Source organism: Pleurodeles waltl, chromosome 1_2, assembly GCF_031143425.1.
Source record: "Pleurodeles waltl isolate 20211129_DDA chromosome 1_2, aPleWal1.hap1.20221129, whole genome shotgun sequence".
NCBI lineage: Eukaryota > Metazoa > Chordata > Amphibia > Caudata > Salamandridae > Pleurodeles > Pleurodeles waltl.
Window position 1 is genome coordinate 690615252 of NC_090437.1, and position 20528 is coordinate 690635779.

Sequence of the window (20528 nt, forward strand, 5' to 3'; positions counted from 1 at the left end):
TTCTGGTACAGTGTCCAGGACCTCACTTTGCCCTGTTTGTTGCAATACCACATGGCAGTGGTGTTGCTCGTGAGAACCTGCGTCAGCCTCCCTTTGATGGACAGTGGGGGTGTTTTTAGAACCAGATGACTAGCCTGCAACTGCAACAGACTGATGGGGAGCAAAGCTTGTGTTGAAAACCAAAATGTTTTATCCTCACGTCCTCCAGAAGGCCTACCCAGCCCAATAGGGACACATTCATCACCACATGAGCTCTGGGCGAGGAAGGGAGCGAGTCTTACCACTAGACCTATTTCATTCGAGCAGTCACCTCTGCAGATGGTGAGCGGCCTCCTATGAAATCTGGATGACATCTATCAGATTTCCGTGATACTGGATCCACTGGAACTTCAAATTAAATTGCAGAACCTGCATATGCCATCAGGCCTCGCTGACAAGAAGGATGCAGAAGGCCAAGAGGTCTCGGAGTAGCTTTTACTTTGGCCCAGGTTTGAGGCTGAATCACTGGGATCATAGCTTGAATGTGGGTGACTTATTTAGACAGAGGGAAAGCCCCAAGCTACTTTGTGTCCAAGACTGCTACAATAAATGGAAACCTCTGCAAAAGAATCCCATGTAATTTCTGCTTGTTGATGGTGAACCCCAATGATGTCCGAAGGTTTGCTGTTGGCTGGACGTGCTCCACAACTGACTGTGGCAACCCTGCTTTCAACAGCCGGTCTTCAAGGAAGGGGAAGACTTGCATCCCTCACCTCTAAAGATAGGTAGCGACCACTGCCATTGCTTTTGTGAACACCAGAGGCAGGGCTGTTGAGTACAAAAGTACTAAAAATGCTTCTGCCTACTTTGAACCACAGGTAACGTCTGCAGGCAGTGTATATGAAAGTATGTGTGCTGCAGATCCAAGGAGACCTTCCAGTCACCGGGGTCAAGGGTGGACAATATCTGGGTCAGCATAAGCATTCTGAATTCGCCCGTCCACAGGAAGGAATTCAGAGGTTGAAGGTCCAATATATGATGGAGAGTGACCCTATTTCTGTACAGGGAAATAATAAGAGTAACAACCTTTTCCTCTTTGCGAGTCTGGTACCTTCTCAATAGTATTGCAAGTCTGGAACCTTCTCATTAGTATTCTTGGAGAATAAGGCTTGCACCTCTCGCAGAAGGTTGAACAGGTGCTCTTCTCAAATTCAGTCTGATGTGGGGGAATGACTGACGGGACAAAAGGAAAATGTAGGGCATAGCTATGCTGAACGGTTTGTAGGACCCTTCTGTCAGATCTGATGGATCACAACCTTGGGAGGAAGTACTGGATCTTGCCCTCCCCGACCCCACTAAGGACAAACTAAAGCAGTTTGGTGGTTGTTGCTTCTTGTGGGGGGGGGGGATGGGGGTTAGTTAATGAGAGGGGCATCACAATTAATCACAACCTTGGGAGGAAGTGATGGATCCTGCCTCCCCCACTAAAGACAAACTAAAGCAGTTTGGTGGCTGTTGCTACAGGGGAGAGGTAATGAGGGAGGCTGATACCCCTGTTGGCCTGTGTCTGTCAGGCCAACCTTCACGAAAGGACAGGGGTGACTGCTGTACTAGTTGTGAGGAGTGTCCTTACCTGTACACTATACCTCTGAAACAGCCTCTGAACATTTTTAATTGTTATGGAAACAGCTTGGCCGGGGGGGGAAGGTGGGGGGGGGGGGGGGTCAGACTGACCCAAGGAGCACACCATGGCTCTACTTTTCTTAAAGCCCAGCAATGCAGACTGTAACTTCTCACTGAAAAGGCATTAGCCATTAAAAGGCATATCCATGAGAAAGGCTTGCACATCACTGAAAAATCCTGCGGAATGCATCAATGCGTCTCAGTAGGGAATGATATTGGTGCTAACTGCGTTCCACAAGCAATCTGTAGTATCTAGGTCACGACTTGCCTATCATGAATTAATTGAGCCAGGGAAACCCTAAGGTCCTCGGGGGCCACCGGCAGTATCTCGCTGGCCAAGTCTCATAAGGCATGTGTGTATTGGCCCGCAAGGCAGACAGCATTAATTAACAGCAGTGTTAGACTGGTTGAGGAAAAGAGCCAAAATCGTAATCCTCCTGGGCTCCCTATATAGAGGAGTCATGAGAAATGAATATGGATTCACTTTATTGGTTGATGCATGAACCACAAGGATCTCTGGAGTAGGATGCTTAACAAGAAAATCAGGATCACCAGCAACTGTTCTGTGGTGTCTGGTCACTGGCCTTTTCACTGGTGGGAAAGAACAGGGTTTTGAACAAACGGCCAGCAAGATGTCGGTGCGGTCCTCGTTACAAGGCAGCAGACACTCAGACATGGCTGGCACATATAACAAAAGTTCTGTAGAGCACGTTACTTACATTTGGTAACAAATTATCTGGTAGAGACAATATCTAGCTGAAGATTCCTTCCCTTTGAATTTCCCCAGGCGTCAGACTGGATCCAGAAGATTTTTAGCAAGTAGTACGCCTGCACACCGGTAGGTGACTCTGTTCGGTTCTGCGCGCTGTTGTCGGTGTCGTACACGCCAGAAGTGACATCACAGTCACCTATATGGGCGCCACCTCTGCGCACAGATATCAATTACTTTTCACGACTTTCCCCACCAGGAGCCATAAAGTGCACTGATGTTGGTGTGTCCAAACTAGGGCTTTAAAAGGGACCGTCCCTGTAGGAGCCTGGCTCAGTTTATGGTGTACACCTATGGTGTGGCACCCTATACTGAGTCAAGGCAACTCTTGGTGATAGTGTTTAGGTGTCCAGATAGCAAAAGCTCTCTAGGGGTAGCTGTGGTGAGCAGCTAAAGCTTATCTAGCAGGAGTGTAAAGCATTTGCAATACGACAATAGTCAGTCAGTAACCATTCACAAGAAAGAACCACACCAGACATTGCAAAAATAAAGGGTTGTTTATTAGAGCACTAAAGCGATACTAACATTGGTATACCTCCACCTGAAGATATCAACACACAAAAATATACACTTAGCAACAAGCAGGAAAAGCATAAAAATACATAGGACACTTTGGGGGGGGGGGGACAAACAATATAATAAGAAAGTAGTATAAGAATGGAGGTGCCCAACCAAGTTAAGTGTGTTAAGATCTCAGGGGCTGGGAGAGTAGGAAATCACCAGAGGTAAGTACAAAAAATACCACAGCACCCGGGTGCAGAGCTGTTATCGAGCCAGGTGTCCCATAGGCTAACACAGGACCGTCATGGTTGGATTTATATGGATTCAGGACCCTTTCCAGTGGACCCAGAGAAAACCAGTTGGCACAAAGAAGGCTGGAGAGTGCCCCCACCTGTGGATACCCAGGAGACCGGAGTACCTACTCTAGGGAGCCCAGGTGCAAAGGGGTGAAGTGATGTCAGAAACCCTAGTTGAAGTCAATGGAGGCCTCAGTTGTCCAGATGCTGTTGTGACCTGTGGACCAGGCCAGGAACCAAAAGATGGATCTTGGACGTGAAGAATCTGAAAAAAACAAAGTGTGCAGACAATTAGGAGATGTCCAGGCAATGCAGGCGAGAGTAAAGTTCCTGCAGGACGGTGAAGGAAGAAGTCCAGCTGTAGGAGATCCTTGGAGTCACCCATGAGCTGTTCCACATCAGTTGCCAGATTGCAGACGGGTCAGTGGACAGCAGGACCACCAACAAGCCTTGGCAAATGCAAAAAGAGGATGCACAGAAGTTTGCAGATTTTGGAGGACCAGCAAGGTCTTAGTGCCCGGAGCCTTGCAGGAGATTCAGGCCAGGCCTTCAGCAGCAAGGAAAGCCAGCCGGAGTCAGAGGAGCCCCCACAAGTGACCCACTGAGAGCAGGCACAGGGACACACGGTAAGGCCTCAGCAACACAACAAAACAGGAGTCCCACATCGCAGGAGCTGCAGAGTGGAAGCTGCATCTGGAGCTGAAGAGTGCTGAAGGCTGGGGCTTCTTGGAGTTCGAAGATCTTCTTGAAGGAAGAGCCAACAAGCCTTGGCAGAAGCAACAGTCGTAGTGCACAGGGGTTCAGTTCCAGTGGCTGCAGCAAGGGTCCATCATCTCCCAAGTTGGTCAGAAGACAAGTTGGACCTGGAGAGGACCACTGACCCACCAGCCTTTACGTTGTCTGTGGGACAGCAGGATTCACCAGCCGCTCATCGTTGTCTTGAGGTGCCTGCAGATGCAGGGGAGTGACTCCTTCACTGCAACGGTGATTCCTTCTTGCTTCTTAGATGCAGTCGGAGTCCTTGTGATCCTGGAGGATGCAGCACCACGGATGTTGTAGAAATCTTGAAGGAGCTGGAGAAACAATGTTGCAGTGGGGGCTCTCTCAACTGGATACAGTCTTGTTTCAGTTCCAAAGGCAGACCAGCAGTGGTTCCGGAGGCCAGGAGCAGAAGATGTCTTGCAGAGAGTTCCTTGTAGAGTCTTGCTTGAGAAATCTGAGGACCCACCCTCAGGGGAGCCTTTAAGAATCCCTAAAAGAGTGTTGGTTACTCTCTGTAGTGACCCATCTATGAGAGGAGGTCTGGGACGTCATCTACCTGGTCTAACCAGTCAGATGCTCCCAAGGGCCTTGCTTACTTTGTTTCCAAGATGGTAGAATGAACCAGCCGCTTGGCAGACCTCTGTGCATCTTCCTCGGGAAGGAACTGGACAGAGGAGGGGGGGGGGTCACTCCTCTGTCCTTTGAGTAGTTTCATGCCAGAGCGGGAACCAGGGGTTTCTGAACTGGTACAAGCTGGGTTATGTAAGGAGGGCACCGAATGTGTCCTTCAAAGCAGTCTGGTGGTGTTCAGAGTCCACCCCAACCCAAGCCCAGAGGCACCTATTTCAAAGGGAGAGGTGGTCACACCTCTGCCTTGCAGGAATTCCTTTGTTCTGCCTTCCCCTGCTTGAGTTAGGCTCATCAGCAAGAGGGCAGAACAGTGTCTGGGGTCGGCAGCAGTTGGGCTGACAGCAGTGCCCCGTAAGGCTACACAGGCAGAACTGGGGGATCCTCTAAGCAACCCCCAGAGTACATGGAATCATGCAACTAGCACTGGAATAGGTGTAGTTGTATGATTCCAACATGTTTGATACTAAACATGCCTAGGTTGGGAGAAGCCATTGTGCTGTTGGACCACTCGTGTTGACCAGTGTTCACTACATACCTTAAGACTGCTTCCCCACACTTACAAAGCCCAGGGAACAGAGTCTGGGGTTTGTAGGGGCACCCTGCTCATGCAGGGGTACCCTCACACTTAGGGACATGCACCCTGCTTACATTGTCTAAGTGCTGTGAACATGATATAAGGCAAGCCTTATATATGAGGTGAATGGTACATGCACATTTCAAGCAGGCTGCAATGGAAGGCCTGCAAACACAGTTTGCATGGGCTCCCATGGGCAGCACAATACATGCTGCAGCCCATGGGAGTCCCCTGGTGTACCAATGTCCTGGGTACCTAACTACTATTTACTAGGGGCTTACATGTGCGCACCAGTGTGTCAATTGTGGGGAGTAAAAGTTCCCCAGCAACCAAATATGGAGGAGAGAGCACAGACACTGGGGTCCTGATTAGCAGTATCCCAGTGCATTACAGTCTAAACACACTGACACCAGGCAAAAAGTGGGGGTAACTATGTCAGAGAGATGCTATCTTCCTACAGTCACTAACCTTAGAACTATGTCCACAGAGTGGCCAGGAATTGTCTTTACCTGATAATGTGTTACCAAAGATAAGTAACTTGTACATCTGATAGAGACAACTAGGTGCAACTTCCTTACCTTTGAATAGATACCCAAGCAATACCATCCCTGGTAGTGGGCTCCCGACAAATTTATTAAACTAGGAAGTCCTGCAGGACTGAACAGGCAAAATGCCTTTCCCTGTGGACCTGACTCTCCAGACAGTAGTAGCTGGCAAATGTGTGCGGGGATACCCGCATTGTGGCCTGACAGATGTCCAGGACTGGGACTCCACATGCTAACACCGTGGTCACAGCTTTTCCTCTGGTAGAATGGGCCCTTGAGCCACCAGGAGGCTGCTTCTTAGCTAGGGAGTAGCAGATCTTAATACAGAGAACGACTCAGAGTGAAATGGTTCACTTCTGCACTGATCAACCTTTCTTTGCTCCAACATACCCCATGAAAAGTTGGTCATCCACCTGAAACTCTTTTCTGCGATCAGGGTAGAATGACAATGCTCTTTTTGGGTCCAGACAGTGGAGTCATTCCTCTTTTTTAGAAGGATGTGGAGGTGCGTAAAAGGTGGGCAGGCTGATTGATTTTCCCAGATGGAATGGCATCATCACTTTTGATAGGAAAGAGGCCCTAGTGCAAAGCACCAGATTGTCTGGAAACACAGTCAAGTAGGGAGGCTTGAAAGACAAAGCCTGCAGCTCACTCACCCTTTTGGCAGATGTTATTGCTACTGAAAAGGATGTCTTGATGGTAAGCAGCCTGAAGAGGCAACTGAGCAGAGGCTCAAAGGGAGCGTACATGAGGTAGTTGAGCACCAAATAAAGGATCCACTGAGGCATGATAAAGGGCGAATGGGGAAACATATGTATAAGCCCTTTGGGAAACCTATTTACAATAGGGATGTTGAATAAAGAGGATTGGTCAGGCAGCCGCAGGAAGGCAAACAGAACAGAGAGACAGCCCTTAAGATTTCCCATAGCAGAGCCCTCCAGGGCAAGAGTAAGAATGAAGAGAAGGGTATCAGAGAGGGAGGCATAGAGAGGGTCAATAGACTTTTCTGTACAATATAACAAAAACTTTTCCCATCGACAGACGTATACTATCTTGGAGGAGGAACGCCTGGCTGCCAAAAGTACAAGTTACTTACCTTCGGTAACAAAATATCTGGTAGAGACATATAATCTAGTTGCAGATTCCTTACCTTTGAATTTCCCAAGGTGTCAGACTGGATCCGGAGATTTTTCTTTGAGCCGTACCTCTGTGCACTGTCAGGTGGCGTCAGTCGACTCCACGGGCATCGTGCTCACCGTGATGACATCGCGGCCGTATATAGGCACTACCCCGGCACGCTGACGTCAGTTTCTTTTGAAAACCTTCCACACCAGTAGTACAGAGCCATGACGAACACAGAAAGTGGTGTGCCAAAACTAGTGCCCTTAAGGGAAAGTTCCTGCCCCTAGAAATCAGTTCGCACTGCGGGGAGGATGGGCGGGTTGGTAAGAAATCTGCAACTAGAATATGTCTCTACCAGATATTTTGTTAGTGAAGGTAAGTAACTTGGACATCTGATAGGGACTTCTACTTGCAGATTCCTTATCTTTGAACAGATACCAGATCAATACCATCCCCGGTGGTGGGCTGTGAACCAAGATCACACCAAAAAGTCCTGCAGGACCAAATGGCCAAAGTAGCCGTCCCTTCGGACCTGATTGCCTAGGCAGTAGTGTTTGGTTAAAAGTTTGCAGAGATGCCCACGTTGCTGCTTGACAAATATCCAGGACTGGAACGCCCATGCTAGCGCTGTGGTAGCAGCAGTAGCTCTGGTGGAGTAAGCTTGCAAACCTTCGGGAGGTTGCTTTTTAGCCAGAGCGTAGCACATTTTGATGAATAGGAGTACCCATCGTGAAATGGTACTCTTCTGCACTGCCTTTCCCTTTTTTGCACCCACATATCCCACAAAGAGTTGATCGTCCACCCAGAAGTCTTTGGTACGATCAAGATAGAATGCCAACGCTCTTTTTGGGTCCAGATGGTGGAGTCTCTCCTCTTCATGAGAGGGATGTGGGGGTGCATACCCAGAAACCGGTCCCAGGATGCTTGTTTCTGGTCCAGGGAGGACCTGGTCTGGAAGTTCAAGCTGGACTGTTCCCATGGGGAACAGGGTCAAGGCTGATTTGCATATGGCTGGGTCCAAACTGGAATGGCATGGTGAGCAAAACAACTGATGGATTAAACCCAGATCTGTGACTGGGGTGAATGTTTGATTTGTTCTGCATTCCGTCCTTCAACTGTTCTTTTTGCATTTGTTGCCTCAAGTGGGAAGGGTATGCCCAGACGTGGGTCCCGTGCTCACTATGCCACCAGATTCAAGCTAGCCTGGCTGAAGAGGGGTGATACCCCGAAACCGGTCCCAGGATGCTTGTTTCTTGTTCAAGGACAACCTGGTCTGGCAGTTTGGGCTGGACTGTTCCCATGGGGAACAGGGTCAAGACTGATTTGCATATGGCTGGGTCCAAACTGGAATGGCATGGTGAGCAAAAAAACTGATGGATTAAACCCAGATCTGTGACTGGGGGTGAATGTTTGATTTGTTCTGCATTCCGTCCATCAACTGTTCTTTTTGCATTTGGTGCATAAAAGGTAGGCAAGGGGATGGACTGTCCGACATGGAACGGTGTCACTACCTTAGGTAGAAAAGAAGCCCTCGTGCGAAGCACCACTTTGTCAGGATGTATGACAAGAAAAGGTGGGTTAGATGACAGAGCCTGGAGTTCACTAACCCTTGCGGGCAGAAGTAATGGCAATTAAAAATACAGTCTTTATAGTTAAGAGCCGTAGAGGACAGTTGTGAAACGGTTCAAAAGGGGTACACATAAGGTATGTTAAGACCAGGTTGAGATCCCATTGGGGCATGAATGATTGAATGGGAAGGAGGAGAGAGATGTGTGAGGCCTTTAAGAAACCTTCCAACTATGGGAGATTTAAATAAGGAAGGCTGATCTGGTAACCTCAAGAAAGCAGAGATAGCAGAGAGATATCCCTCAAGGGTGCCTAAGGTGGAACCCAGCAGGGCAAGGAAAAGAAGAAAGAGGAGCAGATAGAGGATCGACAGAATTGTCGATGCACCATGCCACAAATTTCTTCCAACCACAGACGTATACAGTTTTGGTTGAGGGACGCCTGGCTGACAAGATAACGTCATAGATTTCGGGTGGCAGGTGAAAAGACGTCAAATGTTGCCGCTCAATCTCCACGCATGAAGCCGCAGAGTTGACAGGTTCAGGTGGAGGACCCTCCTCTGCTGCTGCGACAGAAGATCCTCAAGAAGGGGCAGTCTGATCGTAGGAACTATGCCCATGTTCAAAAGATCCACCAGACTCTTCGTGCCCAGTCCGGAGCTACCAGTATTAATTGGGCCTGGTCTTGCCTGATCTTCAGAACTCAGGGCAGAAGTGGAATAGGCAGAAAGGCATACAGGAGGCCTGAACTCCACTCGCGATAAAAAGCGTCGCCAAGTAAGTGCCACCTTGGTAACTCCAATGCACAAAACAGCTGGCATTGTGTGTTCTCTATGGAGGCAAACAAGTCTAAGCAAGGTTCTACCAAACTCAGGAAGAGACCTTGCACCAGCTCTGGATGGAGACACCATTCGTGGTCGGCCACGCATCGTCGGCTGAGTTTGTCTGCTCTGGCATTCAAGGAGCCTGCCAGCCCTGCTATTCCAGCCAAGTCAAGAGGCGAAGAGCTGCTTGACAAAGGGTCCAGGACCCCATTCCGCCTTGTTTGTTGCAATACCATATGGGAGTCGGTCGTATCCAGTCCACAACGAATCATACCATTTTTTGCATCCCTCCCATCTGTTACGGCGTGGGAAAGGACAGACCTGGCCTCCTCCGGAACTGCAGGCAGCACTTGCGTGACCATATCCCAGGGAGTATGGGAATATCGCCCCAAAAGGCATGCGATGTTCACAGACCGCATCGCTAGACTGTTGGAAGAAAACAACTTCTTCCCCAAATTATCTAGTCTTTTTGATTCCCTATCCGGGGGTGTGGAAGGGAATGCGCCAGATGAAGAAGAAGCCTGCATTACAAGGCTCTCAGGTGTGGGGTGTTGGGTGAGGAACTTCGGGTCTGACGGAGCAGGCCAATGGCGGCAGGCCATCGTCCTATTCACAGGAGCCCCTGTGCTGGGTCAGGACCAGGTACCCAAAGGACATCTGTCAGTGCTTCATTAAAGGGCAGAAGGGGCTCGGAAGAGGAAGACCCCGGCTGAAGCACGTCGGTTAGGATGTTAGGCCTAACCTCCACAGAAGGTAGCTTGAGGTCCAGGACCTCAGCAGCCCTTCTCACCACCATGGAATAAGAAGCACCCTCCCCTGCAGCCACGCTAGGTGGAGGGAGCATACCAGTGTCAGGGGAGGTGTCTAGACCACGTGCATAGTTTGGGAAGCTTGCTCAGGACAATGGCTGGCATAGAGCTGGCACGGTGGTACACCCCTTCCTTAGCCATGAAAGAGGAGAAAGGCAGACTGGGGATGTGGGGCCAATGAGATGCCCAAGGACTTGGTTGTAGCCTGTGAGTCCTTAAAGTACTCCAGCACAGAGTCTGCCTTCTCTCCGAAGAGATAGTTCCCTTCGAAAGGCATGTCGATGAGGTTAGCCTGGACATCCCCTGAAAAGCCAGATGTTCTCACCCAGGTGTGGTGTCGAAGTGCCACCATTGAGGACACTGCTCTGCCCAGTGAGTCGGTCGTATCCAAACCACACCTAATGGTGAACTTGGCGGCATCTCTCCCGTTCTTGATCGCTTGGAAGAGAATGGTCTGGGTCTCCTCTGACGCCTGCGGCAGCACTTGCGCAACCATGTCCCAAAGTGTGGGGAAATAGTGCTCAAAAAGCATGGGGTATTCACCAACCTCAATGCCAGGCTGGTGGAAGAGAACATTTTCTTGCCTAAGGTATTTAGCCTCTAGGATTCCCTGTCCTGAGGTGCAGCAGGGAACGAGCCATGGGAGGTTGAGGCTTGGACTACCAAGCTCTCAGGGGTGGGGTGTTGGGTGAGGAAACCTGGGTCACCCAGGTGTGGGGCGATGGCAGTGGGTGATTGTCCTGTTCACAGGAGCCCCTGTGTTGTGCTTGGACCATGTTTTCAGCAGGACATCTGTAAGTGTTTCATTAAAGGGGAGCATAGGCTCTGAAGACGAAGCTCAGGGCTGAAGTACTTCCATCAAGTTGTTAGTCTTGACTGCCACAGAGGGTAGTTCGAGGTTGAGGACCTCCGCTGGCCGCTTCACCACCATTGCGTAAGATGCCCCCTCCTCCGTAAAAGGGAAGGAGGAGAAAGCAAACCAGTATCAGGTGAGGTATACAGTCCACTGGGATCCCTCAGTTCCTCATACCCGTCCATACATACTAGACTCTCCATGTGGTATTCTAAAGGGTCCAGTGACCCCTCTAATTCTTCCCCCATGTCTAGCCCTTCAGAATAGGGCTCTGACAATGACCTAAGTCCAAAAGGTCCTGTTGGCACTGTAATCTGTGTCGACCAATGTTGTTCCCACTCAGAGTCTTCGGGTATCAGAATGGGGCTGGGGCTACCGGTGTGTGCCTGAGACGTTGGGAGCATCGGTGTTGGGACCGGCATCAGGGAAGGTCTCATTGGCACGACCAGAACTGATCCTGATATGTGATCTGATCCAGGGGGCCTATCTGAGCCAGGGCCGTTGGCACAGAACCTGATGGGGCCCTCTCTGACCCTGAGGGGCCCAAAGGCACTCTGGAGGGGTCGGCCCACTCAAATATGTGGCGCATGGCTTCCTAAAACTCCTTCACCTGAGTGGGAGTCACTCCAGCTCCCAGAAAAGCAGGGAGGCCAGAGAGTCCAGAAGACTTGGAATGGGACAAAGAGGACTTGGGGCTTCTGGAGCGGTACTCCGACCTTCCCCTCGATCGGGACCGAGATCTCCAAGGAGTTGCGCAATGTGGCGTCACCTGTCGGGTCACTAGCAGCTTTAAGGACCGCTCCCTCAAAGCCTTTGGTGCCATGACCTGGCAGTCCAGCAATGACTTGGAATTGTGGTCGCGCTTGAGACACCACATACAGACCAAATGAGGGTCTGTAACTGACATGGTATGGGTGACATGAGCCAAACAGCTTAAATCCTGTTTTCCTCAAAGACATTCCTCAACACACTGAAAACATACTCAACAAAACATTTTAAAAAATTCTGTCAACAATAGAGAGGTAACGCTTCTCCGGATCAGCGCTAACTGGTGCGAAAATGCATATATATACTATCTCAAAGTAAGAGATAGTGTGCACAAAGTCCTAGGGTTCCACTTAGAGGTAAGATAGTGGCAAAATTAGATAATTCTAATGCTTTATTTTGTGGTAGTGTGGTCAAGCAGTAGGCTTATCAGAGGGTAGTGTTAAGCATTTGTTGTACACACACAGGCAATAAATGAGGAACACACACTCAAAGACTTAACTCCAGGCCAATAGTTTTTATATAGATAAATATATTTTCTTAATTTATTTTTAGAACCACAAGTTCAAGATTTGAAGTAAATACATTAAATGCAAGGTACTCCACACAGGTAAGTTAGGAACTTTGAATTAGAGCAATAACATATATAGGTTTTGTTAAAATGGCAATAAGCTATTTTAAAAGTAGACAGAGCTAAAATAACAGTTCCTGGGGGAGGTAAGTTTTGGTTAGATTGTGTGGAAAGTAAGACACTTACAAGTCTCACTTCCTGGGCATAGGCAGCCCACCGTTGGGGGTTCAAGGCAACCCCAAAGTTACCCCACCAGAAGCTCAGGGACGGTCAGGTGGTGAGGTCAAAGAGGTGCCCAAAACACATAGGCGCCTATGAAGAACAGGGGTGCTCCGGTTCCAGTCTGCCTACAGGTAAGTACCTGCGTCTTCGGAGGGCAGACCAGGGGGGTTTGTAGAGCAATGGGGGGGGGGGGGGGGGAAGAACACAAGTAGGCACACAGAATAAACCCTCAGCAGCACAGGGGCAGCCGGGTGCAGTGTGCAAAGCAGGCGTCGGGTTTTGTATTGGATTCAATGGAGGGACCCGGGGGGGTCACTCTAGCGGTGCAGGCAGGGCACAGAGGGGCTTCTCGGGCCAGCCACCAACTGGGCTACGCAGAGGGGCGCCTGGGGGTCACTCCTGCACTGAGATTCGGTTCCTTCTGGTCCTGCGGGCTGCGGGTGCAGTGCTTGGTCCAGGCGTCAAGTCCCTTGTTACAGGCAGTCACGGTCAGGGGAAGCCTTTGGATTCTCTCTGCATGTGTCGCTGTGAGGGTCCAGAGGGGTTGTCTCGGGCTACTCACGGGGTCGCAGTCACCTAGGAGTTCTCCCTGTGGTGTTGGTTCTCTGGATCTCGAGCCGGGGGCGTCAGGTGCAGAGGTGAAGTCTCATGCTTCCGGCAGGAATAGTGAGTTCTTTAAAAGTTATTTCTTTGTTGAAAAGATGTTGCTGTTGGTGAACAGTGCCGCTGTTCTTGGGAGTTTCTTGGTCCTTCGGGTTCAGGGCAGTCCTCTGAGTCCTCAGAGGTCACAGGACCCTGTTGGATGTGTCGCTGTGCAGGTTCTTTGAGTCTGGAGACAGGCCGGTAGGACTGGGGCCAAGTCAGTTGTCGTCTCCGTCGTCTCTGCAGGGCTTTCAGGTCAGCAGTCCTTCTTTGTGTAGGTTGCAGGAATCTGATTTCCCGGGTTCTTGGGTGCCCCTAAATACCAAATTTAGGGGGGTGTTCAGGTCAGGAGGGCAGTAGCCAATGGCTACTGTCCTGGAGGGTGGATACACCCACTTTGTGCCTCCTCCCTGAGAGGAGGGAGCACATCCCTAATCCTATTGGGGGAATCCTCCAAACTTAAGATGGAGGATTTCTCAAGGCAGGGGTCACCTTAGCTCAAGGCACCTTAGGGGCTGTCCTGACTGGTGGGTGACTCCTCCTTGTTTTTCTAATTATCTCCTCCAGCCTTGCCGCCAAAAGTGGGGGCAGTGGCCGGAGGGGCGGGCATCGCCACTAGCTGGGATGCCCTGTCGGGCTGTAACAAAGGGGGTGAGCCTTTGAGGCCCACTGCCAGGTGTTACAGTTCCTGCAGGGGGAGGTGAGAAGCACCTCCACCCAGTACAGGCTTTGTTCCTGGCCACAGAGTGACAAAGGCACTCTCCCCATGTGGCCAGCAACTCGTCTGGTTGTGGCAGGCTGGCAGAAACTGGTCAGTCTAGCACTAGAAGTCGGATTGGTATTCAGGGGGCATCTCTAAGATTCCCTCTGGGTGTATTTTACAATAAATCCCACACTGGCATCAGTGTGCATTTATTGTGCTGAGAAGTTTGATACCAAACTTCCCAGTTTTCACTGTAGCCATTACGGAACTGTGGAGTTCGTGTTTGACAAACTCCCAGAACATATACTCTTATGGCTACCCTGCACTTACAATGTCTAAGGTTTGGCTTAGACACTGTAGGGCAGTGGTCTCCAAACTTTTTCAGGCTGCGCCCCCCAAATGAAAAAAAAAAAAAATCATTGGGCACCCCTCAGAATTTTTCACAATTATTTTTTAAAGCTGCCAATGTTTAAATATGTCTAGACGTATTTAAACATTGCAGTTAAGTACTGTTACCTTTTTAAAAATGCAATAACATGTTTTTGCTCAAAACAAAGACCTGTTATCTCTATAATGCTTCTTTTGGTCAGAGCCTGGCGCCCCCCTGGATCACTTGAGGTCCCCCTAAGGGGGCCCGCCCCCCAGTTTGAAGACCCCTGCTGTAAGGGTATAGTGCTCATGCACATATGCCCTCACCTGTGGTATTGTGCACCCTGCCGTAGGGCTGTTAGGCCTGCTAGAGGGGTGACTTACCTATGCCACGTGCAGTGTGAGGTTGGCATGGCACCCTGAGGTAAGTGCCATGTCGACTTGGTCATTTTCTCCCCATCAGCACACACAAGTTGTGTGGCAGTGTGCATGTGCTGAGTGAGGAGTCCCCAGGGTGGCATAAGACATGCTGCAGCCCTTAGAGACCTTCCCTGGCATCCAGACCCTTGGTACCAGGGGTACAATTTACAAGGGACTTATCTGAAGCAAAGGTACAGTTTAGGGAAAGAACACTGGTGCTGGGGCCTGGTTAACAGGGTCCCAGCACACTTTCAATCATAACTGGCATCAGCAAAAGGCAAAAAGTCAGGGGGTAACCATGCCAAGGAGGTATTTCCTTACAATATGCATGCTCGTAGAGTGCTCAACAAAAAAGAAAAAAACGTAATTCATGGAAAGCAAGCACTTGTGGAAAAATAGAAGGAGCCAATCATAGTGGTAGTACAGCGGCTATGCTCCCTGGGAGGCACAAACACAAGAGGAAGAACAAAAAAATCACACATGCTACTGAATTAGAAGCAAGCAAATGAATGATAATACAGCCAACCAATCATAAGCAACGGATGGGCTCTAAGCCCCTCTGTAAATTAACAATACTAACAGTAAACTCACAAAAAAGACAGTGCATGCATTGTCTAGTAGGCAAGACTACAAGTGGGTCAGGAAATGTGAACATAGTGTACCTTATGGTTTTTAAAGCCTGTCAGAGAAGGATATTTCCCATGTGCTATTCAAAAAAAGTAAGAGGTTATTTCATGCACACAAATAAGAATAATCTTCAATTTGACCCCAGCCACTTCAACAAACATTTACTTAAAAAAGAAAAAGATGGAAAGAAAAGCCTCCCAGTCTCTGAAAGGTGGCACAAGAGAAGTTAGCAGATGGCAAAAACGAAAGCACGGGGGGGGGTTGCAAAGGAGGACACTGACTGTTCCCATTTTGAGAACACGTGAGGAAAAATAAGGTAGCTCAGCAGGTTTTGCACTCCCTCCAGAAATGTGTATCAGCAGGTTCAACTCAGCTTTAATCATAGTGACGTCGGCAAAAAAAGAGAACAAGATGATTACACTTAAATAAGACTCATTATTTTTAAGACTGATTTTGTATTCAAGTATTTCAAAAGCAGTTCACCTGGCTCTATTCTCGTTAATCATGACACTGATATTAAAAGACCAGCGTTTTTTGTAAACCAAAAAGTTCATGATTTACTGAACGTCTTTGCTGTCAGGATGTAACTTCACAGCGGTGGTTAACATATTTTAAAAGTGCTGTGGTGGGCGTTTAGCGTGACGTTCATAGAAACCCATCGGATAGTACCCACCATTTATGTTCCCCTTACCGAGGATGCACTTATATGCTTATTTATGTTTTTAACTGTGCGCCAAGACACTGCCCTTTGTTTACTTCGGAGTACTGCAAGTTGAAATGCCCATTTAATTACACAATGGCTACTACTACATGGGCATAGTTGTTTAACTCTCCATATTTAGCAGGTAAAAAGGCATAACAAGATGGTGATTTGCATGGGGGTCACGCACTTAGCTGAAACGTGAAACACTGGATCAGAAACAATGTCTCGTAACTGCGAAGTAGACCCCTTCTGAGCTGCAGCACAGCTATCTCCGATGGGCATGTAAAAGCATTAACCCGGGCACTCAGTTCACGCCCCCAAACCGTGTACCAGCAATACAATCACCATACTTTTTTTCCGCTATTTGGACGTTATTGAAGCTTATTAGCATGATTTGACCGCTCATCATGCAGTCTTAAGAAGTTGGCGTCTGCACGCCGTCAGCAAGGGGGTAACCCTCTCTGCTGTTAGGCGTACTTTGCTATCTCGTGTGTCCTCTGTGCCCTGCCGTCCGGTGGACCTGGGCTGCGAGTGCCATGCTCTCTGTTCACCTCTGTTAGCTGGCTTGCCCTGCCTGAGGCACCCAAGTAGGGTGACCAGAATTTTAAGCCCAAAAACTGGGACATTTCACGCAAAAATAGACGAAGGACTACAATTTTACTTCAAACGAGCGCACAGAATGATAGCGCTCATCAGCACAGAATTACAGAAGAGGCACTAAGAACATAAATAAAAATAAAAAATTAAAGCCAGTTTAATGTCTATTAGTTAAATTGCTTTCTAGTAAAACCTGCTAACTATCTCTTCTTTGGAAACCAAAAAAAAACATCTCCCAATGTTTTCAGGCGACCCTCTCTAAAAACCGGGACATGAGCTAAATTTCCTTAAATCAGCTGGGACGTCTGGTGACCTTATACCCAAAATAAGTTCAATATGTCGGACACTCCTCCCTGACTGGCTGTAGCCTCAAGCTGCGCCTGGTGAGAACTGTCACATCGACTGTGAGGCTTATGTCACCTAGCAGCTCCGTCCCTCCCCCGAGAGTTTTTTTTTCCTTTCATTTTTTTATTTATTTTTAATTATTTTTTATTAGCAGCCTGCCGAGCTCATGTTCCCCCTCAGCAGTTGGTCCAAAATATCTCCAGACCTGCACCAGACAGGTGCACCCCATCCTAGCCATACAGCTCCAGGCGCCTTAGTTTAATCAGATCATGACGGATGCCTTCCCATCCATTAGCCCTGCAAAACTTGAACACTGCCACATTGAGTTTCCTCCTTGATTTCTCCGGGGCACCTATTGATAGGGCTACCCTCCACTGGTGCCAGGGGATGGTCTCGGACCACACCACCGATGTGTTTCCCAATATCTTGCTCACCTCACTTAGCCCCTTTCATATGAGCTGTCCTGCCTAGCTGTGCCAGGCCATTGCCCTGCAAGTGGATGATCAGTATATCTGGCGGGTCTTCCCATCTCATCCCAGGCGAGGCCATACATTTTATAACTGTGTTGTGTGACCGACCTGCCTCTCCACCACAGGGTTGTGATTGCCACAAATGCAGCCTCTTTAGCCTGATCAGGCAGACTGTACATTGGCCGCCACCAGTCGAGGCAATCATTGAAGGTCTGTGACATCTGGACTTTACACATAAACCGCCAGGAGGCAGGGACTGGTTGGGTGATTGTGGGTGGTTGGGGGAGGGGATGTACTGAAGGTTTGGTGTAGTTGATGGTGTAATGCTTAGTGCGTGCCTGCCCTTGGTGTGTCCGCTTGCAGGAGATGCAGTCTCACGTAGGTCTGAGAAGCCCTCGAACGTCATTGCCATGATCCCACTTTCTTGCAACCAATGCTATGAAGCTGCGTTTGCGGCACTTGTTCTGAAAGTGTGTGCCAAATTTCTCCACCGGCATTCCTCCTCTCCCCAGGGTGTGGTGTAGAACTGCCAAGAACTGGAACTTGCTCAGGAGATTCCCATCCTGATGTTTAAATAGTGGGCCTCCTCCAGTGAGGAGCAGGACCAAGTACCTTCTCATCATGATTAATGGGCAGTGTGCCGGATCTGACAAGTATGGCAACTACACCCATGTACCCTTTCCCATTAGGTCAGTTTTATATCTCCGCAGAAGCTGCTTGACTCTTAGCCTCACGTCCTCAAATTGAAAACATGTATTTTCCACCCTCAACTTTGATGGGGCCACAAGATCGCTCACCCTGAAAGCACCAACGAATACCAGCGGAAATGTGAACTGAAATAATGCTGTCTCAAATAAGTTTTTTGCTACCGACCTAACTGCTCAAGACATTGCCCCAAGCACTGGAAGTCTATGGGGAGCCTTGTATCTTGCCTTGCACCTTCCAGACGCCTCCAACCTCTCATGGTTGACTTTACATAGTGGGAATCTGTGGAGTCTTTGCCCATGGCCAGCTTTGTGAAATGTGCAAACACAGGTAGGTGGGCCTATGCCCAAGACTACTACTGGTTGGCCTTGAAAGCCCACTTCAGAAACTGTTCGACCACCCGACTTGTCAGCTCACTGCCCTAAAATGACTGTAGCCCTGTTGCATGCTTTACATTTAGCGCATATTTAGCTGACTCTGGCACCAAGGCATAGTTGATCAGGAATGACAGTTCCGCCCTGACAGTTGCCATAGGTCCTCTGGGAACAGGGTCATCTCCTTGTCCGCCCCCGGGGCTAGGGTCCTGAACCTGTCCATCTGGAAGCTAGAGAGAGCATCTGCTTGAGAGTTGTGCACCCCTTGTTCATGTCTACCCCGAATCTCAAGATTGTGATGAAGCCTTCACCACAGCTCTCATCAGCTTCAACACCTGTTGATGACCTGAACCACCCCTTTATTGTCTGACCCTACTGTTATCTTCTTGTTCCATAGCCATTCGCACCAAATTCTTGAGGCCATCACTATGCGCAACAGTTCTAGGAATATTATGTAATTGGTGAGACGCATATCCACCCACTCCATGGCCATTCCTTGGTGCCCCACGACTTCTCTAGGATTGCCCCAAACTCATGGCTACCAGCTGCATCTGTGAAAAGCGCCAGTTGTCCTGCTGCCACCCAGACAGATCATTGTACCGTTAAAGTCTTCCAAGAATGTCTTCCACATTGCAAGGTCCTGTTTTACGCTAGCCCCCCTAACCTAACGTGGTGGTGTTTCTTTTTGAGTCCTGCGGTAAGCTGGCAAAGTCGTCTGGTGAACATGACGTCCTGCTGGGATCACCTTTTCTGCTAAGTTCAGCTTCCTTATCAGCTCCTTAATCTCTCTCAGTGTTGCTTTGTCTTTCTTGGACACGGCTCTTGTGTCTTGCAAGAATGCTGACACCTCTCCTGGGATCCGTGATGTGACTATTAGCAAGTCCAGCTATATTCCCAGGAATACTAGTTAAGTGGTGGGATCAACTGTCTTGTCTACCGCTAATGATACCTCCAGTGCTCTGATCAGCTGTGTGAGCGCTGCCAAGGTGCTCCGACACTCGTCTGTGCCTGGCCACCCTATGAAGAGAAGGTCATCCAGATAGTGCGGTACATGAGCCTTAGGTGGCTGTCCCCCAGGCCTGGGACCTTGGCCTTACTAGCTCCTCTGCCACCCAGAGCATACTCCCATGCTTCCACTGGGGATCAGCCTGTTACTCATGACAGGCCCCCATGCTCTCCTAGCTCGCTTTCTGCTGGAGGGGTGCTCACTGTTTCAGCCTTTCCTCTACTATTGCCTGCTCCTGAATCCCCAGCTCCCCGTAACCCCCTTTAGCCTGCCTGTTTCTAAACTTGGTCCCCTCATTCTGTGCTGGTGAGTTATTGGACCTGCCCTCATGTCACCCCCACACTCCGAGGGAGCCCCTGTGCCTGGCCCACAAACAGCATATGTCTCATGAAGTACTTGACAATCGAGCAAATTTGCTAACTGTTCATCCTTTTGTTGGGCTGTGCTTGGTCATCAGTAGGCCAATCTTGTCAGCTTCCTTGGTGCTTTTGTTGCTGGACCTATGCCTCAACTTTGGCTCCTCCCTTATTTCAAGATCACTGCCAAGCTCCTCAGTTGTAACTGTCCTTCCGCTGTCCCTGGGCCCAGAGTCGCTGTGTAGGTCATCTGGGGCTTCCCTTTGCTTGGGCCCTATCTGCCTCATCAGCCAGAGCTTTATGTGGGTGGCCACTGCTGCCTTTGCCATTCTCAACATCTCCACCAAGCCGTCCACCTGCATTTGACCCTCCATGCCAGGCTTGCGTCCTATGTCCCCTACCATTTCCCCCTTGTGGTACTCTAGATGGCTCTTGTCTGGTGCCTTGTTTAGTAGGGGCTCGAGTGTCCTGTATTATCTTACTGAAATTCTGCCAATGAGGTGGCCAGGTCACGTCGCCTTACAGCTGTCCCCGCTACCTTGCTGCTAAAGGGGTGATCCTCAGCACTGGAAGTGTTGCTTGGGGTCCACAAGACCTTAACTGAGGCCCCCTGAGGACTGGGTCGCATTGCCGTCAGGCTGTCCCCAAGCCATTCTGCTCATGCTTGGGCCAACATCTTAAAATGTGGTCTGAGAAACTTCTGGGAGCCCCTGAGGTTTCATTTGGCTCTGCCCCTCCTCT